This window comes from Petaurus breviceps, unplaced genomic scaffold (assembly GCF_028583685.1).
Source record: "Petaurus breviceps papuanus isolate PSGF00001 unplaced genomic scaffold, PetGlider_PUasm1.0 76, whole genome shotgun sequence".
In the NCBI taxonomy this organism is placed as follows: Eukaryota; Metazoa; Chordata; class Mammalia; order Diprotodontia; family Petauridae; genus Petaurus; species Petaurus breviceps.
Window position 1 is genome coordinate 323608 of NW_027186473.1, and position 21258 is coordinate 344865.

The window sequence follows — 21258 nt, forward strand, 5'->3', positions numbered from 1 at the left end:
TAGGCACTAAGAGAGGAAATGGCAAGAATGAAAAAGACAGATACTATTCTAAATTAAATTAGGTTCTACAACAGGAGTCAAACCCATGAGTATAAATAAAATATTTGCAAGGTAATTTGGAGAGGAGACATTTAGGCTGCACAGCAAATAGTGCTAAACCTGGAGTCAAGGAAAATGTGGGTTTAAAACTGGCCTCAGAGACTTATTAGTAAAATAATTTTGGAGAAGGAAATGGCAATGACTCCATTATATTTGCCAAGAAAACCCCCAAATGGGGTCACAAAAAGTCAGACACCACCGATGTAGCTGAGCAAAAGCAATAGATGCTAACTAGAAAATGCTTCATGTAGAAGGTGGTGTTTGAAGTGAGCTTTGAAGGCAAAAATGAGGATGAAACATTCAGGGTGTGGAAACCGCTTGTGCCAAGGCTCAGAGAAAGGAGAGGAAGGGAAAGAGACAGCGTAGGAAGGAAAGAAGAGAGGGAGTAACAGCACCGACTAGGTACCAGTCTCTGTGATGAGTACTTTTACATATATTATCTCATTTGATACTCACAACAACTCTTCTAGATAGGTGCTATTTTCTCTATTTTACAGTTGAGGAAATTGAGGGAAATAAAGGTTAAGTGACTTGCCCAGGGTTACATAGCCACTAAGTGCCTGAGACTGGATCTGAACTTAGCCCTTCTTGACCCTAAGGTCTTCCTCTCTCCCCTGCTACCCATGGACCAGCAAGAAGGCCAGTTTGTCTCCCTAGACCAAAGACAGTATAAAAGGTTAAGTAATGTATATTATAAGGCCAGAATGATAGATAGAGTCAGGGTACAGAGGAATTTAAATGCCAAAAAGAAGACTTTGTAATTGATCCCTAAGTCAATGTATTTTGTTGAGCAGGAGACAAAACAGGTAGGCAGACTCTTGAGGAAAGGTACTCACATAAAATCACTTTGATAGCTGTACAGAGGGTAGATTGGAGAGGGGAGACACTTAAAACAGCCAGGGAAGAGGTGATAAGATCTTGAGCTAGGTGGTCTTGTGAATGCAGATGTTAAAATTGCCAAGGTTGGAGAAGGAAATGGCAAACCACTCCAGTATCCTTGCCAAAAAAATCCCAAATGGGCCCATGAAGAATTGGACATGACTGAAACAACTGAACGATGACAACAAAGACAAATTCTTTATATATATATGGGGTAAGGGAGAATGAGACATTGAAGATGTCTCTAACGTGAGATTGCCAACAGGTCTAGGTGCCTCCCAGGCAAGTGACACCCAAATTGAAACTTCCAGTAGGCAGTATTAGGTGCAGCGCTGTTATTAAGCAGCTAACATTTCCACAGAACTCCATTCTAAATGGTTATTCAACCAATATCCCAGTTGGGTTTCTGGTGGGACTGGCTTATAAAGCATTAATGGTGCTACTGTTGAAGCGCTGGGTCAGGGCAAATTTCTGTAAAGTCTGTTTGTATTTGCAGTGGTGAGACCTTGGTTTGAATCTCTGCTTCCCCACTGTGTGACCTCTTTGAGATTCCATTTCCTTATAAATGTGGCAATTACACTATCTCACAAAACTGTTGTGAAAATCCAAGGAAACTATGTGTACAAAGACACAGGCATATGAACTAGTATCAGATACAGCACTTGACTAGGAGTGAGAGAATGATTAATACCTTATCTGCTGGCATAGGAGTGGGACAGATTTATGTTTAGTGACCCTTTACTTACTACTAAACACCCTGTTCAAATTTCTCAAGTCAATGGTCAATCAATAAAAGTTATTAAGTGCTAAGTACCAAGGATATGGAGAAAGGAGAAAAAGCAGTCACTGCTCTCAAGGAGTTCAGTCTAATGGGAGAGAATTTGCAAAAAACATGTACAAATAAGATACAGACAAGTTTCATGGGGTACAGTCAACAGAGGGAAGATAGTAGAATTAGGAGTTATCAAGATAACTCCTAATGATGAGAGTCCCATACAGCTCAGCCTTTATTTTTATTTATTTTTTATTTTTTGCTGTTTGGAGGGGGGAAGGTATGACAATTGGGGTTAAGTGATTTGCCCTAAGTCACATGACTAGTTTTTGTGTTAAGTGTCTGAGGCTGGATTTGAACTCAGGTCCTCCTGACTCCAGGGCCAGTGCTCTATTCACTGTGCCACCTAGCCACCCCACAGCTCAGTATTTAAGGAGCCTTTTCCAGGTCTTTCAATCACTTCCATAGAAGGAGCATGCTACAGTGAGATTTGGGTGGAATTATCAATCAGGGGACAGGATTTAAATCCTGGCTCTGCCACTAATTACCCAACGTGACTCTGGATAACTCACAAGACCTCTCAAGGCCTTGGTTCCCTTAGCATAAAATGAAGATGACAGAGTAGATGTCCGCTAAGCTCCCTTCCAGCTGTAAAGCTAGGACCTAGAGATCCACCCAGCAAAAGTGAATTCTGTAAGGAAACACTCCTAATATTAGAAGAACTACTTAATCTCATTTGACCTTTTCATGCTTATGAATTTTCAGTTTATCGTTGTTCAGTTGTGTCCAACTCTTTTGTGACCCCATGGGGGAATTGAGTCCTGGTCTCCTGCATGACAAGTAGAGATATTCACCACTATAAAAATGTGGAACACAGTTTACTAGATGTAAACAATTACCACGTAACCCTTCTCAATCATTACATGCTCCCACAAACTTCTATATATAAACTAGAATCAAAACTGACAAAGTAGTTAGTCCAATTTGCTTATATTTCAATGCATTGATATATGATTAGGTCATAGCATTCAAGAACCACCTATAGAGAAGATGCTCTTCAAGAAAACTTAAATGTTAACCGTGTATGTATTTGTTATACCTGAGGGGGTAAAATATGGCCATTTAGAATTTCTCCTAATACCAGCTCAAAATAGGTTTGTCCCACATTTGTGCTACCTTATTTAACCAATTACAATTCTATCATGTGATCAAGCATATTCATATGACAAATTCCCTTAAAGTATCCCCATTATCCTCTGGAAAGATGGGTAGAACCTCAGTCTAGGGACTGGGCCCGTATGGGTATAAGCCAAGCCAAGCATGAAGGTAGAAGTAGATTTTAAGCAGTTCCTTGAATTCTGCTAAGAAATACTTTCTCTGGCTAAAATGGCGCCATCCCCACCTCTTCTGGGTAGGAAATGTTTAAAGACTATGTGTAAATCAATGTTCAACCACACAGAATATGAAAATGAGGTTTAATTTGTTAAGTCTGCAGAGACTCAGGGCAATGTTTGGCTATAGACTCAAAAAAAGGTGACTAATGCTTAACGTGTATACTCCCCTCTTTCTTGGCTAATCACTTAAGAAGCAAGAGCTGAATCCAAGCTGATAACCGAAAAATCACAGAATGGAGGTAATCAAGAGATTCTGGGCCTAAATGACGCAATCACTTAAAATTGTGAGAACCAAGTCAAGGAAAGCTTGGGGTCTGCACAAATTCTAGCTGGTGCCAGTAGTTCATTGCAGGCTGCCTACAGACAAAGGTAGCAAGCATTAGGAGTCAAAAGACCTTCTTTTGGACCTCGCTCTGAGACTGACTAGCTCTTATATTACTTTATCCTTTTTTGGAATTCAGTTTCCTAATCTACAAAATGAGGATAATAATACCTGCACACCACATCCTACTTCACAGGGTTGGTGTAAGGAAAGAAATGAATAAACCTGAATGTACTATATAAAGATGAGTAAAAGGGAAGAGATAGGAATTGACTTCTTTTGACTCCGGAATAAGGGCTATTTATGATCTTGAGAGAAAGATGGAAGGGTGAAGTTTCTTTCCAGATTTGAGTAATGCAGATTATGGAAGAACCTTTTGAATTCTGTGGATGCTTAGGAGATTAAAACTTGAAGCAGTTTGACAAGAAAACTTTGAGAGATTATGTACTTCTCCATTATCACTTGTATATACAATCCGTTATAATGGATGGCTATATTTTTTTTCATTGCTAGGGTCACTGGATAGAATTTTAAGGCAGTTGCAAGCCTCACTTCTGTAAGAGAATTCAAGTTATGTCAACAGTTTATATTAATAAAGTGATTTTTATGGTGAAAGATTAGATGGCAAGATACATAGAATCAGACTTGAAGTCATAAGCTCTGCCTTTGCAGACTAGGAAAAGTTTAAATTTTCTGATTTTTACTTCTAATATTATTTCTGTTGTATACCTCAGGCTCAGTCTATTCAAGTTTTAGATTTTTATTTATTCAATATGATTCCTATCTTCCTATTTAAAAATTTGTCCTGGGGGAGGGGGATCATATCCTGCATGTTTTGTATGAACTCAATTTGTCCACATCCCACATAACTTCAGCCTTTAATATAGTCTGACCTTTAGCTCAGAAAGGAAGCATTTGTAAAACATCTATTAGTAAGAATAAGAGCTGCCATTTATATAACACTTTAAGGATGACGAAAGGCTTTACAAATATCTTATTTGTCCTCACAACAACTCTATCAGGTAGATGGCTCCTCATTTTATTGATGAGGAACTAAGTCAGAAAGAGGTTAAATGACTTGCCTATGGTCACACAGTCACTGAGTGTCAGAGACTGTTTTTGAATGGAGCTCAGGTCTCCCCCACTCCAGGTCCAATACTTTCTCTATGATATCACTTGACTGTATAATAACATATGGCTGGTGAGCTCTGCTAGGTAACCCTACAGGATATCTATACCTATGTCTTAGCAAAGAAACTCATTTATCCAAGTCAATAGTAAAACAGAAACCAGAGGAAAAAAAAACATATGAGAATAAATACCAGACAATACAAAGATAGGGAACGCTTCATGAATTTGCAATTCACCCTTGCATGGGGCCATGCTAAGCAATCTCTTTGTATCAGTCCAATCATAGTCCAATCACAGGGGCTGCCGATGCAAGCACGGAATATTGATGTATTTATTTAAAAATATTTAATTTTTGCTTTTTAAAACCTTTTCTCCCATCTGATTTTTGCAACAGTTCTTTAGGAAATGGAGGACAGATGATATCATATTGCAAATGAGAAAGGGCACTTAATGGTTAATCAACTTGCTGAAATCATGCAGCTAAATTAATGGCAAAGCTGGGATTTGAACAAGTCCCTGGTCTCCCAGGTCAATGTTCTTTCCATCACACTACACTCATTCTTATTTGAACCCCAGTACACAAAAATAGTTTACTCATTTTGAAAACTGTAATATACATAAAATTATATAGTAGATTCATGATGATATTAATAAATAATAATATCTAGCATTGAAATTGCACTTTAAGATTTGCCCAGCAATTTATGTTATCTCTCACTTGATCCACATGACAACCTCGCAATGTAAGTGCTATTATTATCCCCATTTTACAGATGAAGAAACTGGTTACTCCCTAAACTGATATAGTTCAAAATCTCTCAAAGTGCTTTCTTTTCCTGTATGATTCTTGTCCATGTCTTTCCATAAGTCCTCCACAGTTATCATGCCCTGCACAATTTGTACAATCTTAATTTGTCCAATACAACTTTAAACTTTACAAATGAAGATTTTTTTCCCCAAACAGGACAGAGGCTTTATTTAATTTATTTAATTTTGCTATTTAATGTTGCAAATAATCTTAAAGTCTTCAGGCCTGGAATAGCAAAAATATTCAATGCAACAAGTTTTTATATGCTTAACAGGAAGTTAAAAGTTTTAATTCTTCCTTTAATATGTTCTCTGATATTAGATCTAGATAAACTTCAGTTCCTAAAACACCTAACAATTGTGAAAAACATCTGAGAGCTGTACTTCATTTAAGAAGCTTCCACCAGCCCTGCAGAACAAAAGTCTTTGTTTCATATATTAAAATGGAGCCAAAGGTTGCATTTGTGACTGACAAGGAGATCAGGCTTGCTTAAACAATGGCTAGGTTAAATTCTGAGGTTTCACAATCCTTTAAAAAAAAAAAAAGGCATACATGGCACTGCTGAATCTATTGAATCTGTTATTAAGCAAGAGTTCAGTGACTGCCCAGTTCCTGTTACGTGTGCAAACTTCCTTGCAGGGAATCCTATTCAGGAGGGAGGGAGGGAGAGGGGAAAAGAGAAAGAGGCAGAGAGGGAGAGAGAGAGAGGGAGAGGGGGAGAGAGGGAGGGAGGGAGAGAGGGAGAGAGGGAGGGAGAGAGAGAGAGAGAGAGAGAGAGATGAGTGGGGCTGGGAAGGGGAAAAAGAGAGGGAGAAAGATAGAGATAAATTGAGACAGACAGGAACAGAAAGAAACAGAGAGAGAGGAAAAGGAGAGAAGGGGGAAGGAGGAAAGAGAAAGGGGGAGAGAGGGGAAGAGACAGAGACAGAGACACAGACACAGACACTTAAAAAGTGATTCTCCCCAAGACTGAAATAATTCTGTCTTCTCACTTACCAGAGAATAAAGATTCACTTCTGGCTGTCTGCTTCAGATTTGTTACCCTGGGGATTTTTGCAGTGATGGTGGCCCTTCCATGAAGTAAACTAGTCCTGCTTTTAGTAGAGTGACATCGTGGAGTAATGGAGGAGAACCAGACCAGCAGTCAAGAGGCCGGTTTCTCGTCCCAGATCCAACACTAACTAGCTCGTGACTGTGGGCAAAATTACTTCACCTTCTCTGAAGTTCAGTTTCCTCATTTGTAAAATGTGGGGGATGGACTGACTACATGATTTCTTTAGTCATCTCTACAGTCCCATGTCTAATACTAAAATACTCGGGTTGCCCTATTTCTGCAGGGCCTACTCCACGTTGTGGCCATGAGGATTAAGTGAGAGAATGGTTATAAAGGTAATATGGGGGATTATTCCATTATTAGCCAAAGCAACTGGACTGTGCATGTACTTGGTTCCTTGCTCTGCCTTTGAATGAGGCATCCAAAAGAGCTCGACCACATGAGACATTAGTGCTGGTGCTGCTCCAAACAGAAGCACAACTTTTGGAGTGGGTGGAGAAAGGGAGGGCAGGTACTTCCACTGGTGGTTAGTATGGGATTAGAGACCAGTTAGTAGAAGCAGGAAGGAGGCTGCCCTCCTTCAGAAGGTGTCTCAATGGTATTTCCTAGAACACCATGAAGTGACTAAGTAAGTCATAATGACAAAGCTCACAGACTCACAGATTTCTGGGAGGGACTTTAAAGTTCGTGTAGTCCAACACTCTTAATTTTACAGGTGAGGAAACTGAGACCCTAGAATTGTACAACTTGCCGGAGACTACACAGATAGCAAGATTCAAACCCAGGTTCTTCAATTCTAAAAAGGCACTCATGGATGCACCCAGGATCTGCTCTAAAGTGACTTCATGCACCCCATTTTCTTGTCCTACCACCCACACTTGTACCTGGACCATATTAGTGTATAGAAGAGCACTGGCTTTGCCACTGCTTTGTTCTTTCTGGAAAAAAATAATTTAGAGGAGCTAAGTGGTTCAGTAAATAGAGTACTGGTCCTGGAGTCAGGAGGACCTGAGTTCAAATCCAGCCTCAGACACTTGACACACTTACTAGCTGTGTGACTTTGGGCAAGTCACTTAACCTCGATTACTTTGACCCTCCAAAAAGATTTTTTTTTTTTAAGAAAACAATTTAAGGGGCAGTTAGGTGTCACAGTGAGTAAAGAGCTGGCCCGGAGTCAGGAGGTCCTGAGCTTGGTTCTGGCCTCAGACACTTAACACCCACACATACAGAAAAAAAACTAGCCGTGTAACCTTGGGCAAGTTACTTAACCCCAATTGACCTCCAAAAAAAAAAAATGCAAAAAAAAAAAAAGAAAACAATTTGGATATCCAGATCTCTGTGGCTTTTGGGATTTACTCTCAAGAATGGGATGCCATAAGTTATGTGAGTGGGGCAGCTTGAGTGTGTCCCTTAGGCTTTCCTTTAGCTCTTAAGAGGAAAGCACTCTTATCATAAGGAGTACGTTGAGACACACCAATACGTGTGACTTCGGTCAGCTGATTCTTTTAGGGTGGTTTCCCCTAATTTCAGATAGTTAACAAGCATTTGAGACATATGCACACGAAATTCATGTACTCCATATCATGAAAGTAATTTCTGGTGTCTGATACAAGGATTGCTGAAGCTGGTGAAAGCTGGAAAAGGAGAACTGATAATAACACACATAGTTAAACACCAGTTAGGAGGTGATGTGACCTGGTAGAAAAATCTATAGTTAGGAAGAAAGAGACCCAGGTCCTTGTCCCAACTCTGTCACTAACTTGTATGCCCTTAACTTCTGAGCTGCAATTTCTTCATCTGTAAAATGCTGATAAAAATTGACCATCCTACATATCTTCTAGGTGTTGCTTTCATAAAGTGAGACAAGTGAGTGTTTGAGAGAATAAAAAGCACTGGACAAACACAAGGTCGATTTCAGTGTGCTTGCTAAAGTTAAAAATAATCAATTTATAAACACCTTTGAGGACTTGCTACCATAATCCTGTAGCAAAAAGGGTCTGATTCCAACCTGATCTTTGAAGAAGAATATTGGGGTCTCACTTGATCTTTCTAGCAAGAGAAAATTTATTAATATCCTTTTTTTAAGTGATTTTTTTTTGGAGGGGAGAAAGCAGGGCAATTGGGATTAAGTGACTTGTCCAAGGTCACACAGCTAGTACATGTGTCAAGTGTCTGAGATCACATTTGAACTCAGGCACTCCTGACACCAGGGCTAGTGCTCTATTCACTGAGCCACCTAACTGTCCAACAAGAGGAAATTTAGAAGAATTTTAAAGACTTTGGTTAAAATGGTTCCCAAAAGCTCTGCTGAATCCAAGACATTGACCACCTACAATCATGCAGAGGTTTATGGGAACTTAAGTAGCTCATTAATCCCCAATCTAATACTCATGACCCTTTGGCTCCCGCTGTATTTTCTTAGGCAATTTCTTCTTGAAATTCACTCAACTTTTGGTGACTGGGTATTTCTTTGTGAATAGGTAGGAAAACCCAATCTTTTTTTTTTTTTAAATATCATTCATTTACTACTTCTTTTTTTTTTGGAGGGGGGAAGGCAGGGCAATTGGGGTTAAGTGACTTGCCCAAGGTCACATGGCTAGGTTTTGTGTTAAAGTGTCTGAGGTTGGATTTGAACTCAGGTCCTCCTGACTCCAGGGACAGTGCTCTATTCACTGTGCCACCTAGCCTCCTGGAAAACCCGATCTTAAGAGAAACACAAGATGGGCTAACTCAGAATAAATCAAAGTGCCTTAAGAGAGAAAAGAAAAAGCATCTACAAATGGAAATCACTCAGGTTTAAAGATCAGATTTTGGGGGAAAACTCAAGAATAGAAGTCTTTAAGAAAATGAAAACTGTCTCTGCTGATGAAAAGTGTGGGGGGGGAGAGAGAGAAGAGAGAAGGAATTAGGGACATAGGGACATGAAAGGCATCTAATGAAAGTCAGAGCTCTCTGTTATAGAATAAAAGTTGAATCTTGAGAATAAAAACCAAAAAGGCCTTGGTAGCTCACCTGGTGCTTTTCTTGATCAGGAAATAGCTCACTACGATAATTTCTCTAGTTTCCAACCTTGTTTTAAACGCTCTAGATAATAAAAAGTCAATCACCTTCATTGGGACAACACTTTATTTTTATGCCGAAGTCATACACAGAAAAATTTGACTGAAATTTCACCAATGGATCAATTTATATACCTCAAAGTATCTTCCTGGGTTTCACTATTTTTTAAGCCTTTTTATTTTACAAGAGAAAGGGAAAGGGGAGAGAAAAATGGAAAGAGAATAAAAGAACATCATTCATCTCTCATTGTTTTTTCCTAAAAGTTTTATTTCCAAGTTCTCACAGACATACATACATACATGAGCACACATACAAAATCATTTTGTACAGAAATATTTGTACAATTCCATGTATTCTTAAAGAGAATATAGTGAACATAATTTAATCTTATTGTGATGACTCAGGGTCATTATGAAAGCCATTTATTGTACTCTAGTGAATTACAACTATAATATAATGATATCTTTAAATCTTACTCAGGGTGTACTATATCCATCCACATACTTGGCCCTGGTCTTCTGAGCTTTCTGAGTTCTTCTGTCAACTTCTAATAGTTTTTCAGCCTCTCCCCTCTGTCAGTTATTGCTGCTTGCTGCCATTAAGTGCTATTTCTAATCTGCTGTGTACTAGTAAAGCAAAAGCCAAACTTGTTACAATTTTGTGTAAAGTAAGAGTCAACAGGCTCTGAGAAAGGCCAGAAGTTAAGCTCCTTATGATTAAGGAATATTTGCTTTATTGTTATAGCCTCCTTGCAAGCAAGGGCTACTTGTCATCTGATTTGTTTTCTGCAATGCCAGAACAAAACATATAGGAAGCAATTAATGAATATTTGTTCACTACTATTGAATGAATGGACATTTGCATAAATGTTGGCTACTCAGAGAGACTTTCTGTGGGACTGACTTCTGGATTTTTGTCTATGCTCTGAATAGTTCAAGACCAGTGCCCTTCTATTTAAGTGAGGTACTTCTCAGGGATTCATTTACCGCATTTAATTTAAGTTAAATTCTGACACTAATTAAGTACCTATTAAGTGAGAGGCAATGTAACTCTAGACAGAAGGTGGGCCTCAGGACAACCTGGTTCAAGTCCCTCCCTTGACACATAATATAAGTAACAGATCAACAGTTGATCTACACTGGTAGAGGGTGTAATCAACTCACGAAGATATCCCTACACTAATAAAAATTGTGATTAAGTGCCAATACATATTGGGGGCCTTTTATTTTTTTCCTGATGGGTCAGCACATATCAACTCACAAATAGTCATTTTCTCTGAAATTATTCTAGGCAAAATAAGAACAGTACCAAAACTGAGTCATCTTGGTCCAACCCTCTCATTTTATTGATGGATATGATGTAACTTAAAAGCTAAATCTGATTTACTCTAGGTCAGAGAGCAAGTTGGTAAGCAAAGGTGGGGTTTGAACTTGGGTCTCCTTGGTATCAGAGAATGTTCCACTTGACGTCACTAGAATTGGCACACTCTAAAAGAAGACTGGTGGACCCAATTTTGGTTATGTACTGGGTAGCATTGGGTAAGTCTCTCAGCCTCCCTAAACTTCAGATCTCCTTACCTGTACAGTGAAAAGATTAACCCAGATACTTCCATTGGTTCCTTTCAACTTTCAATACTTCCCTATATGATCTCTGCTGTCACCAATGGCCACTTAGTTGTGCAATCTGTGGCCACGTAAACCAAGGCAGTGCATTGTCTTGCACCACATACTTCTATGTAAAATAACAGCAAAATTCAAGCACTAGATCCATTCCAAAGTTTGATTCAGGAAACTTTCACAGAACCAGAGAGAAACCTCTGAAAATGATAAGAAAATAGATCCACTTTCTAGACTTAAGAGGTAATAAAAGAAATAAACGGATTAGAAATGCCTGGAAAACCATCTTGTCTGTGTCCATTTACTGTATTCCAAGCTCCCTTGTATCATAATCATTAACTAAGAAATGGAGTTCCCTGGACACAAACGAGACAAAGCCATACTTGTTCACTCCTAGAACTTGATTTTCAACTTTTTGCCAATCAAAACTTTTGTGGTCCAATAACACTTAAGATTTTAAGTTATATTAATCCACCTAAATTAAAAGTCAATAATAGAAATTTTATCTTTTTTTTTTTAAGTTACCGAGTGTGATTTTTCCTTTCATTTTTATAGAGGAAAGGTTTCTCAGAAGCCTGAGGGCTTAGCACTCATTAAGTGATCAAAATGACACATCTATGAAATTAATCTTCTCTTTGCAGGGGTTCTTAACCCAGGGATCATAGAGTTCTTAAAAAGCATTTTTGATAGCTTTATATCAACAGAATTGGCATCCTTCGTAATCCCATGTATTTTAATTTATGCATTTAAAAGCATTATTCTGAGAAGGGCGTTTAGGCTAAATTTCATCAGACTACCAAAGAGATCCCATGACATATAAAAAGTTAAGAACTCTTACTTTAAGAGATGAAATGGAAACCAGACAGATGAACCAATTTATATCAAGTTTTAATGGTCAGGGCATAAAATGACTCTTGGGAACCCACAACCTTGCCACTAAATGATCCTTCTTTTCTGATGCAATAGTAAAAAAGAAAAAAAAATAAGCTCTTCACTGGTGAAATGAAAATGTCCCTTGGCAGGAGGAGGGAGGTCATTAGATTAACACTATTTGTCCATGTACACATTGGAGCTTTTCCTCAGGAGAGGCCCAGGATCCATCTCTCCACCCCCCAGCACTTTAATGAGCTTTTTTAAAAGCAATGTTTAAGCTATAGGACTTGAAGCATTGGGGAAAGTCATTTTAGCCTTGCCTTGAGATAGCCCTTTACTGTGGCCATTGCCAAGGTCATCTGGCCAAATTGTATCCAAATCGCACATGTAAATGTTCATCCAGCTGCCCAACTTTAGTAACATCCCTGTGTGCCTGTACTGTGTACCTACCATGTGTAATCAAATCCTACATATTTTATTAAAAAGCACTTCCTTGAACTTTGACCTGATCTAGCAAGTGACTGAACTCTATACTCCCCGTCCTTTCCTGAATGGTCATACACATTTTATGCATGACATGACTAGAGATCTAGGTCTCCTTCTAACAAAAGCAAAAAAAGAAAGCCAAAAAATACCAAACCCAATATATGCCTCTGACTGAGGCACACTGCACCTTACCATATGTGTAAGTTTAACATTACTAACTCCTATCTTCTCTTTAAAATTTGCCAGATTATTTCTCATTAATAATTTCAGCATGTTAAAACTCCTGTCACTTCGAAGTGCTTGTTGTACTTGGTTTCTGCAATCACAAAGTAACAGTCTGATATCTTCAAAGTCAATCTGACCGGCCCTCTGTACCTTAAGTACAAATAATGAAGATTGAACAAAGTCTTTTAGCCTGAGGATTGTGGCAATCTTAGTTGAATTTAGCACAATGAAAAAAAAATTCTTAAAGGTACTAAAAAGGCATTTTCAGATTTACTATTCAGTACTTTTAAATAGAACCAGTCACTAATCATCATCCAAACACAAATCACTATCTTACCAGAACCTCCTAGAACCTCAGCAGTTTGTTCTAAATTCTTCATTGAAGTAAAAGCCTAGCTCAAATCACTGTAAAATCTCAAGCACAAATCTCCATTAAGACTCAACCATAAGTCTCCATGTTGCTTTTCTCCAGCAAAACCAAAAACAATCAATTAAAACTGACCGTTACAAATAAGTCTTTGGAAAAATACAGTACACAGAAAAAAATATCCTTTTCCCCCACCTTTGTCCCTTCAACAGCCCCCAAAGTGAACAAAATCAGATGTAATCTCAAATTTTAAATGTTATAAATATTAAAGTAAAAGTCAGTACCTGCCAAATACCTGCTGTTCTGCTTTCCCTGCTTTGTACTCTCCTCCTACACTCTGGCAACGGAATGCCCTTCAAAACCATGGCTCACTGCTTTTGGTAAATGTTTTACGAGGCACTAAACAACCTGGTGTCCCACCCTCAGTGCAAACACCATTGAGAGAACACAATATAATGGTCACAAAGATATCCATGTGATGTACAGTAATGTAAATGAAGGAACAGGGTCCTTACTTCCACACTTTCCCCTTAAAAGAACTTCAAAAAGGAAAAAAAAGTCAACAAAAATATATCAAGGCAGTAGAAATGATCGATTTTTAATGAAAAAAGATTGTTATAAAGTTCTCATTGTTCTAATACCCAAGCAAGCCTGGGCAAGTCTAACTGAAAAAAAAATTGTGGAAGGGAAGAGTTAATAAAGCACAGTGTTTACAAATAAATCTGTACCACAGGCAACACCAGACAGCTGCAAAGGTGCAGCTATGCTTTTGATATGGATGCTTACGAGGAAGAATTAAACCCAAATTATGGAAAAGAAAACTGGAATGAAAACCCAAACCCAAACCCTAAAACCAACAACCCACCCTCTGATAAACTGTCACCCTCAGTAAGGAACAATAAGTTGCTGCCCTTTTCAGTATCCATCAAGTTAGGCACAGCTTTAAACGAACTTCTCCAAACCAGAAGTGTTACATTCCATTGAAGTTAACAATTACAAATGGAGGATAACTGAAAATGGCTGACGCTGGAACAATCCAGGCTCTCCATGTCAGGTACAACTAGAGATGCTACCATAGCTATTAATGAGACAGAGCCAAGGATGCTCCACGGGAATTCTGCATAAAATTATTCAATATTATCAAGTGCGTATATGGGCAGGGTAGACAGGGCTCCCCCTGGTACTAGGAGGGGAAGGCTGGTGTGGCATTTCAAAGGGATAAGAGTAAGGAAGTTTATTCAATCTATCCATTCAAAGGTAGTAAAATGGTTCAGGTCCTCTTGAAAAGAAGTAGGATGGAAACGTGCCTCAATCCTCTCTGTTTCAGCATGAACAAATATACACACAAACTAGAAAAATTAGAAATGTTTCTCTAGTACCCACCTGTAACCATAAGAAAATACTGAATCTTTTATACTTTGTGATAACATCCATAAAATTGTCAAAAATATTTTTTGTTGTTTAGTCGTTTTTTTTTTTCAGTCCTGTCACTCTTGGTGACCCATTTGGGGTTTTCTTGGCAAATTCACTGGAGTGGTTTGTAATGTCCTTCTCCAGTTCATTTTACAGATGAGGAAACCAAGGCATACATGATGAAGTGACTTGCCCAGGGTCACAGAGCTAGTCAATGCATGAAGCCTAGCTCAAATCACTGTAAAATCTCAGGCACAGATCTCCATTAAGACTCAGCCATAAGTCTCCATGTTGGTTTTCTCCAGCAAAACTAAAAACAATCCATTAAAACTGACCGTTACAAATAAGTCTTTGGAAAAATGGATTTGAGCTCAGGTTTTCCTGAATCCAGACCCTGCAACTCTATCCACTGCACTACCTAGCTGCCCTTCTGTATCTTTATGCAGTGTAGAATTTGTCTTGTATTCTCCAGTGGTTTTCTTTTATTTCCACTTTCCTTACTTTACTTTATCTTAGTAAGTAAAACAAAGGTACAAGTCCAAGTAGAGAAGCCTGAGTTTCGTTCCTGCCCTTTCTGACTTGGGGAGAAGCAATTTAGCTTCTCTAAGACTTAATATCTTATCTATTTGGGGTTGTCACAGTAAATGACTTGACATCTCTGACTCAAAAGGGCAGGGTCTGAGAAGGCTTCCAACCTTTCTTCCCCTTCTATCCAGTCACTCACCACTTTCTGCCTTGCCATTACCATCTCTCGCCTACTTCTCTCTGAAGCGACTGGCTCCCTGCTCTAGTCTGTCCCATCCTTTGGGTAACAACAAGAAAATGACAACTTTTATAGTGCTTTGCAGTTTTCAAGGTATTCTCAAATCTATTTCATACTCATACTGAATACTCTGAGGGAGGTCATTCTCATTCCCATTTTATAGAAGAGGAAAACTGAGTCCCAGAGAAGTGAAATGAATTATAGAAGAGACATCACGAGGCAGTGGCAAAGCAGAAAACAGAATCCACTAGATTGGGGGGGGGGGGGGGTTATATCCCCTAGTTTCACTTTCACTATCTTTTCTGATATACCATTCATAGTCCCCTGCCACATACATTCTGATAAGTAGGTTACAATATATATTATAATATGTGGGTTTCATGAACTCCTGGGCTTCTTTTTAGTTCGTTCCTTATAAATTCCTTCTCCATTAATCATCTCTATCATATCTTTCCACTTACCAGACTCATTCAAACCTTCATCTTCAATTTTTCCCTACTGTGATCACCAATATTCACTTTCTTGTTCTTATTTTCAAGATGGCTTCTTCCACTCTTTCCCCTATATAACCTCCTTTCACATTTCTTCCTGTTTACATTGGTCCCCAGAATAATGCAGGTGTGTCTTGCTTTAAGCAAACCCAATCCAAGTGAGTGCCCAACTCTTCAATAGGGTGTGTGCCGAAAGCTCACTTATAAATCAGTAGTTTGAAACTTGAAGCTAAATTTTCCCATAGAAACAAGTCCACAAAAGCCTATTTAACCTATGCTGTACCCTAACACAGTGTCAGGCACTGTACTAAGGGATGGATGGGGATGCAAAGAAAGGCAAACGGCAATTCCCGCTTGGGGAGTTCTCAGTCCCACACAATGAGGGAGACAACAAGCAAACAACAATGTACAGAGAAGATGTGTACAGGATAAACTGGAGATAATCAACCAAGGGAAAGCATGAGCATCAAGGGGGATCAGGGAAGGCTCTCTGTGGGAGGTTGGATTTTAGCTGGGACTTGAAGGAAGCCAAGGAAACCAGATGAGGAGGGAAAGCATGGGGGGGGGGCAGCCAGGGAAAATGCTCTGAGTATGTAGAGAGAGTGTTTTGTTCAAGGAACAAGGGGAATAGTGTTCCTGGATCACAGGTATGTAGGGATGAGTAATGTGTAAGACTGGAATGTTGGGGGGTGGGAGTGGGAGCAAGTCAGGTTAGTTAAGTCCCTGGATGCCAGAGAATTTTATATTTCATTCTGGAGGTGGAGGGAATCACTGGTTTTTATGGAACCTAATCATAATTACATCAATGTACACATTCATATTCAAGTTTCCAACATGCACACACAGAAAAAAATAAATAATACAAAGCATATAAATAATACCATGGAATTTCAAGATGAAGTGAATGCTAATAATTGGGGTTGGAAGAAGAGAAAAAGGGTCAAGAAAAAGCTGACTTGTATTTTTGAAGGAAGACAATAGATACTTAATGTATAATTCATCCTGTTCTCTTTCTACCTTGGTAAGACAGAGTACAGCTTGTGCTCCCACCATTAAACCTCTGAGATCTCAGAATCCTTTCCATATACCTTGATGAGGCCTTGGAATAAGACATTAACGGTCTTTAGTTCATTTCATCACTATGATCACCTCTCCATATTTGACGCTCATTCATTTAACAAAATAGTTGTCAGGCATCTATAACATGCAAGGCATTTCTTTTCTTTCAAATCTGTTTTCAGACTCCACTTCTAAGAAACTCTTTCTTTAATGGACCAGACTCCCCAGTCCATTGTCTTTCAACAGAACTAACCATAAGGAAAAAGAAACCCAAACAAATAGCATGGGTTTCCCATGTTCAGCATCTTTTTACATCTTCATACTCTGTTTGGGTCTCATTTTGGTCTTTAAGAATAAATGCAATTTGGCTCAGGGAGGGAATAAAATATACACTAAATAGGGTATCTCCCCTACAGGAGAGTAGGGGGGAAGGGGATGAGAGGGGAGATGATGGAAGGGAGGGAAGATTAGGAAGGAGGGAAGTTGGAAGCACCCACTTTTGTAAAGGGACGGGATCAAAGTAGAGAATAGAACAAGTGGGAGGTGGGATAGGAGGGAGGGAAATATAGTCAGTCTTTTACAATATATCTACTATGTTATTGTTTTACATTAGCTACACATGTACAACCTATACCGAACTGCTTATCTTCCCAGTAAGAGTGGGTGACAAGGGAGGAAGGAAAGGAATCTGGAATTCAAAGTTTTTAAATCAAATGTTAAAAAAAAATTTTATATACTATTAATACTATTTTACATGTAATTGGGAAATAAGATATACAAGCACTGGGGCATAGAGATCCACCATGCCCTACTGGAAAAGTCGAAGGGGGAATGGGAAAACATATGGGAGAGAGCAGATTGGAGGAAGACTGTGGGACTGCTATTTTGGGACGGTGGGTAGGGAAAAACAGAGAGAAAATTTGCAACTCAAAATCTGGCAGAAATGAATGATGTAAATCAGAAGTTAATAAAGCATTTGAAAAATGAAAAAAAAAAAAGAAATAATGAGCATGATGGTTTCAGAAAAACCTCCAAAGTCTTATATGAATGAACTGATACAAAGTGAAATGAGCAGAACCAGGAGAACATTGTACACAGTAACAGCAATACTATAAATCAATTGTATAGATCAACTGTGAGAGACTTAGCTACTTCGACCAAGACAGTGATCTAAGGAAATTCCAAAGGAACCATGATGAAAAATGCTATCCACAGAGAATAGTGGTAAACTCTGCATGCAGATTAAAGTATACTTTTAATAACTTAAAAAAAGGAAGAATAAATACAATGCTTAGCCAGGTTTTGTATATAACCCCTAATATGCTATTAGTATTTATATAGTACATTACAGCATTGCTGGATAAAGGTTAGGTTTCTAGGGCAAGGATGTATGCACCTTCTCTTGTGTTTGTACAATATACCTACGTTGTATTATTTTGTAATAACTGGTTTTTAAGTAAATAATCAAGGGGTATTTTTGCAGAAAATACATGTTAAGTATTGCCTGCTCTATTTGCTTACAAACAGCTTATTTGGTAGCACTAGAGAGGAACCATGATATAGCCAATGGCCAGCACAGAGCTAGGCACCTAGTAGATATTTACAGTTGAAATCTTATATCTTTCAAGATGTAGCTCAAATGTCACTTCTTTCATGATAGTTTCCCTTATCAACTTTCCCACCCAATACTTGTTTGTACATCTCTTATACATTTAAGTTTAACTTTATTTCATACTTATTGGTATGTGTAGTCTACCTTACGTTCCATGATGGTAGTAGACAGAGCATATTTACTGAGCAGCAATAAAACACTGATCAGATGCTATAGTCATTTTTACTACCATACAGAGATAATCTGGTGCAATGGAAATATGGCCAGATTTGGAGTTGGAAAACCTAGGTGTAAATCCTGGCTCAGAAACTTACTGCTTCTGTAGACTGAGGTCTTGGGCAGCTGCATGGCAGTAGATAAGAGTGCTGGGACTGGAATGGGACTAGAATTAAGAAGACTCATCTTCATGTGTTCAAATCCAGCTTCAGAAACCTACTAGCTGTGTGACTCTGGACAAGTCACTTAACCCTGTTTGCCTCAGTTTCCTCGTTTATAAAACACGTTGAAGAAGGAAATGGCAAATCACTCCAGTATTTTTGCTGAGAAAACCCCAAATGGGGTCACAAAGAATCGGGGACAACTGGAAAACAACTTAACAAGAGTAATGTAAGGCCCAATATTCAATCCTCCTGGGTCTCAGTTTCTTCAACAGCCAAATAAGGAGGTTGAATTAGAAGACCTTTAAGGCTCCTTTTAGCTCTAAATCAAAGGCTCTTAACCTTTTTTGGGGGGTCATGGATTCCTTTGGCTGTCTAGTGTAACATATGGACAGTTATTCAAAGTAACATTTTTGGATGTATAAAATACATAGGATTACAAAAGAAACCTATTATGTTGAAATATAGCTATTAAAAAAAAAAACCCTTTTAAAACCAGATTCATGGACCTTAGGTTAAGAATTCCTGCCTAAATCTATAAACATGATTTGTTGATATTTGTAATATCTCCTAGTATGTAGCACAATGTAATACACATAACATATGATTAATAAATGTTTACTGAGCTGATTTAGAGGTCTTGTAAGCAAAGTCCTAATTTCAGACATGTTAAAGACTTCTTTCTATACAACTTACTTCTTAAGAATGGCATGAATGCTGGGGCGGCTAGCTGGCACAGTGAGTAAAAGTACCAGCTCTGGAGTCAGGAGGACCCGAGTTCGGTTCCGGCCTCAGACACTTAACACCCACACAAAAAAAATTGCCGTGTAACCTTGGGCAAGTTACTTAACCCCATTTGCCCTCCAAAAAAAAAAAAAAAAGAATGGCATGAATTGGGAGGCTAGGTGGTGCAGTGAATAGACCATGGGCCCTGGAATCAGGAGGAACAGAGTTCAAATCCGGCTTCAGACACTTAACACAAAAACTAGCCCATGTGACCTTGGGCAAGTCACTTAACCCCCAATTGCCTTCCAAAAGCAAAAATAAAAAGGCATGAACGCTAATTAGGAGACTATTAAATGTAGTATCTTTAAAAAAAAAAAAAGCAATTGGGGTTAAGTAACTTGCTCAGGGTTACACGGCCAGTTACTTCCCCAGGTCATCCCAACTCTGGGGCCAGTGCTCTTACTCACTGAGCCACCTGGCCACCCCTAAGCAATTGGGGTTAAGTAACTTGCTCAAGGTTACATGGCCAGGTGTTTCTGGGTGGGTGCTAAGTGTCTGAGCCCGGATTTGATCCCCAGGTCATCCCGACATTGGAGCCGGTGGTCTTACTCGCTGAGCCACCTGGCCTCCCCTTATTAAATGTAGTATCATTAAAATTGTTCTATGTTAACAGTAAAGCCCTGTTAAAATGATTTTATTTCCTTATTTCCTCCCTCAAGATGCCCTCAAACTGAACACAAATAGGAATAGATGAGAAATATAATGCTGGGAGATACCTTTTCTGTCGCTCTGTAGGAATAGTAAATTCTCTGTAGACCATAGTAAATTCACAATGTCTGGAGTCATTCCATGTTGCAGGGAAGGGGGGGGGGGGGGGGGGGGGGGGGGGGGGGGGGGGGGGGGCTGGGGAAAGGAGAAGCAGTAAGTGATTATAAGGATTAGCCAGGAGGAGGCCATATTCAGGCTACATAGTCATAACTCAGCGTGATTAATTAAGTTTAATAAAAACATATTAAGGAAAAATTATGTTATGGAAAGCGATGGAAGCACTTCAGTGTTTCAAATGGGTGAATGGCAAATGGCTGAATGATGCAGTGGGATTTCACAACTTTACAAGGTTTGGTTAGAATGCATTAACAATGTTATTGCAAAATGACATTAGTTCAGAAAACATCATTATTTGGGTCCCACCGTAGTCACAGGTGCAGAGGATTAGCAGAGGATTAGCAGGTATTGAATGGGGGTGGCACCTGAACATCAGAAGTGCCTTAAGACCAGGGTGTGCCCTCCCTGGTCACAGAAATCATTCTGGCAGAAAGAAAGACCACATCCTAATTCCTGCTGTGATTCTTCTGCCTCTTGAAGTCTTGCTCTAATTTCCATTTTTATTTTCTATTTCTCCCATATCAGACTTTCTAACTCCTCCCCTTGTTCTTCCCTCCCCCAATCCCAGCTACAGGGCAGTCCTTGCTTGAACTTCCAGTGCCCCTCAAGCTGAAGCTAGTTTAGGGGTTCCATTCCTGGTGTCTGCTACATTATGTAGCATATGGCTGCACTTCCTTTTATAGGTTACCAACTCTACCCCAAAATTTCATTTACAGATTTCTGTTACGGAACTCAAAGCTCTAGGAATTAAACATCAGATGAGGAATACCTTTTGGTGATGTTTATTCCCTTCCTAAGGACACACACACACACACACACACACACACACACACACACACACACACA

General features: G+C 39.0%; 1 protein-coding gene across 7 annotated transcripts in view; it reads right to left on the reverse strand.

Moving 5' to 3' along the window:
- The window catches only part of RBM47 (RNA binding motif protein 47), a 152971-nt gene that overhangs the window by 58597 nt on the left and 73116 nt on the right, over positions 1–21258 (reverse strand). The window contains exon 1 of one of the 7 annotated variants that reach the window (XM_069105112.1): positions 13371–13411. The exons of 5 other annotated variants lie outside the window; for them this stretch is intronic. The gene's annotated coding sequence lies outside the window, so the exon portion shown is untranslated. Of the gene's footprint in view, positions 1–6401; positions 7471–13370; positions 13412–21258 lie in introns of those variants that run through there. One more of the 7 variants, XM_069105107.1, reaches the window with a different exon arrangement.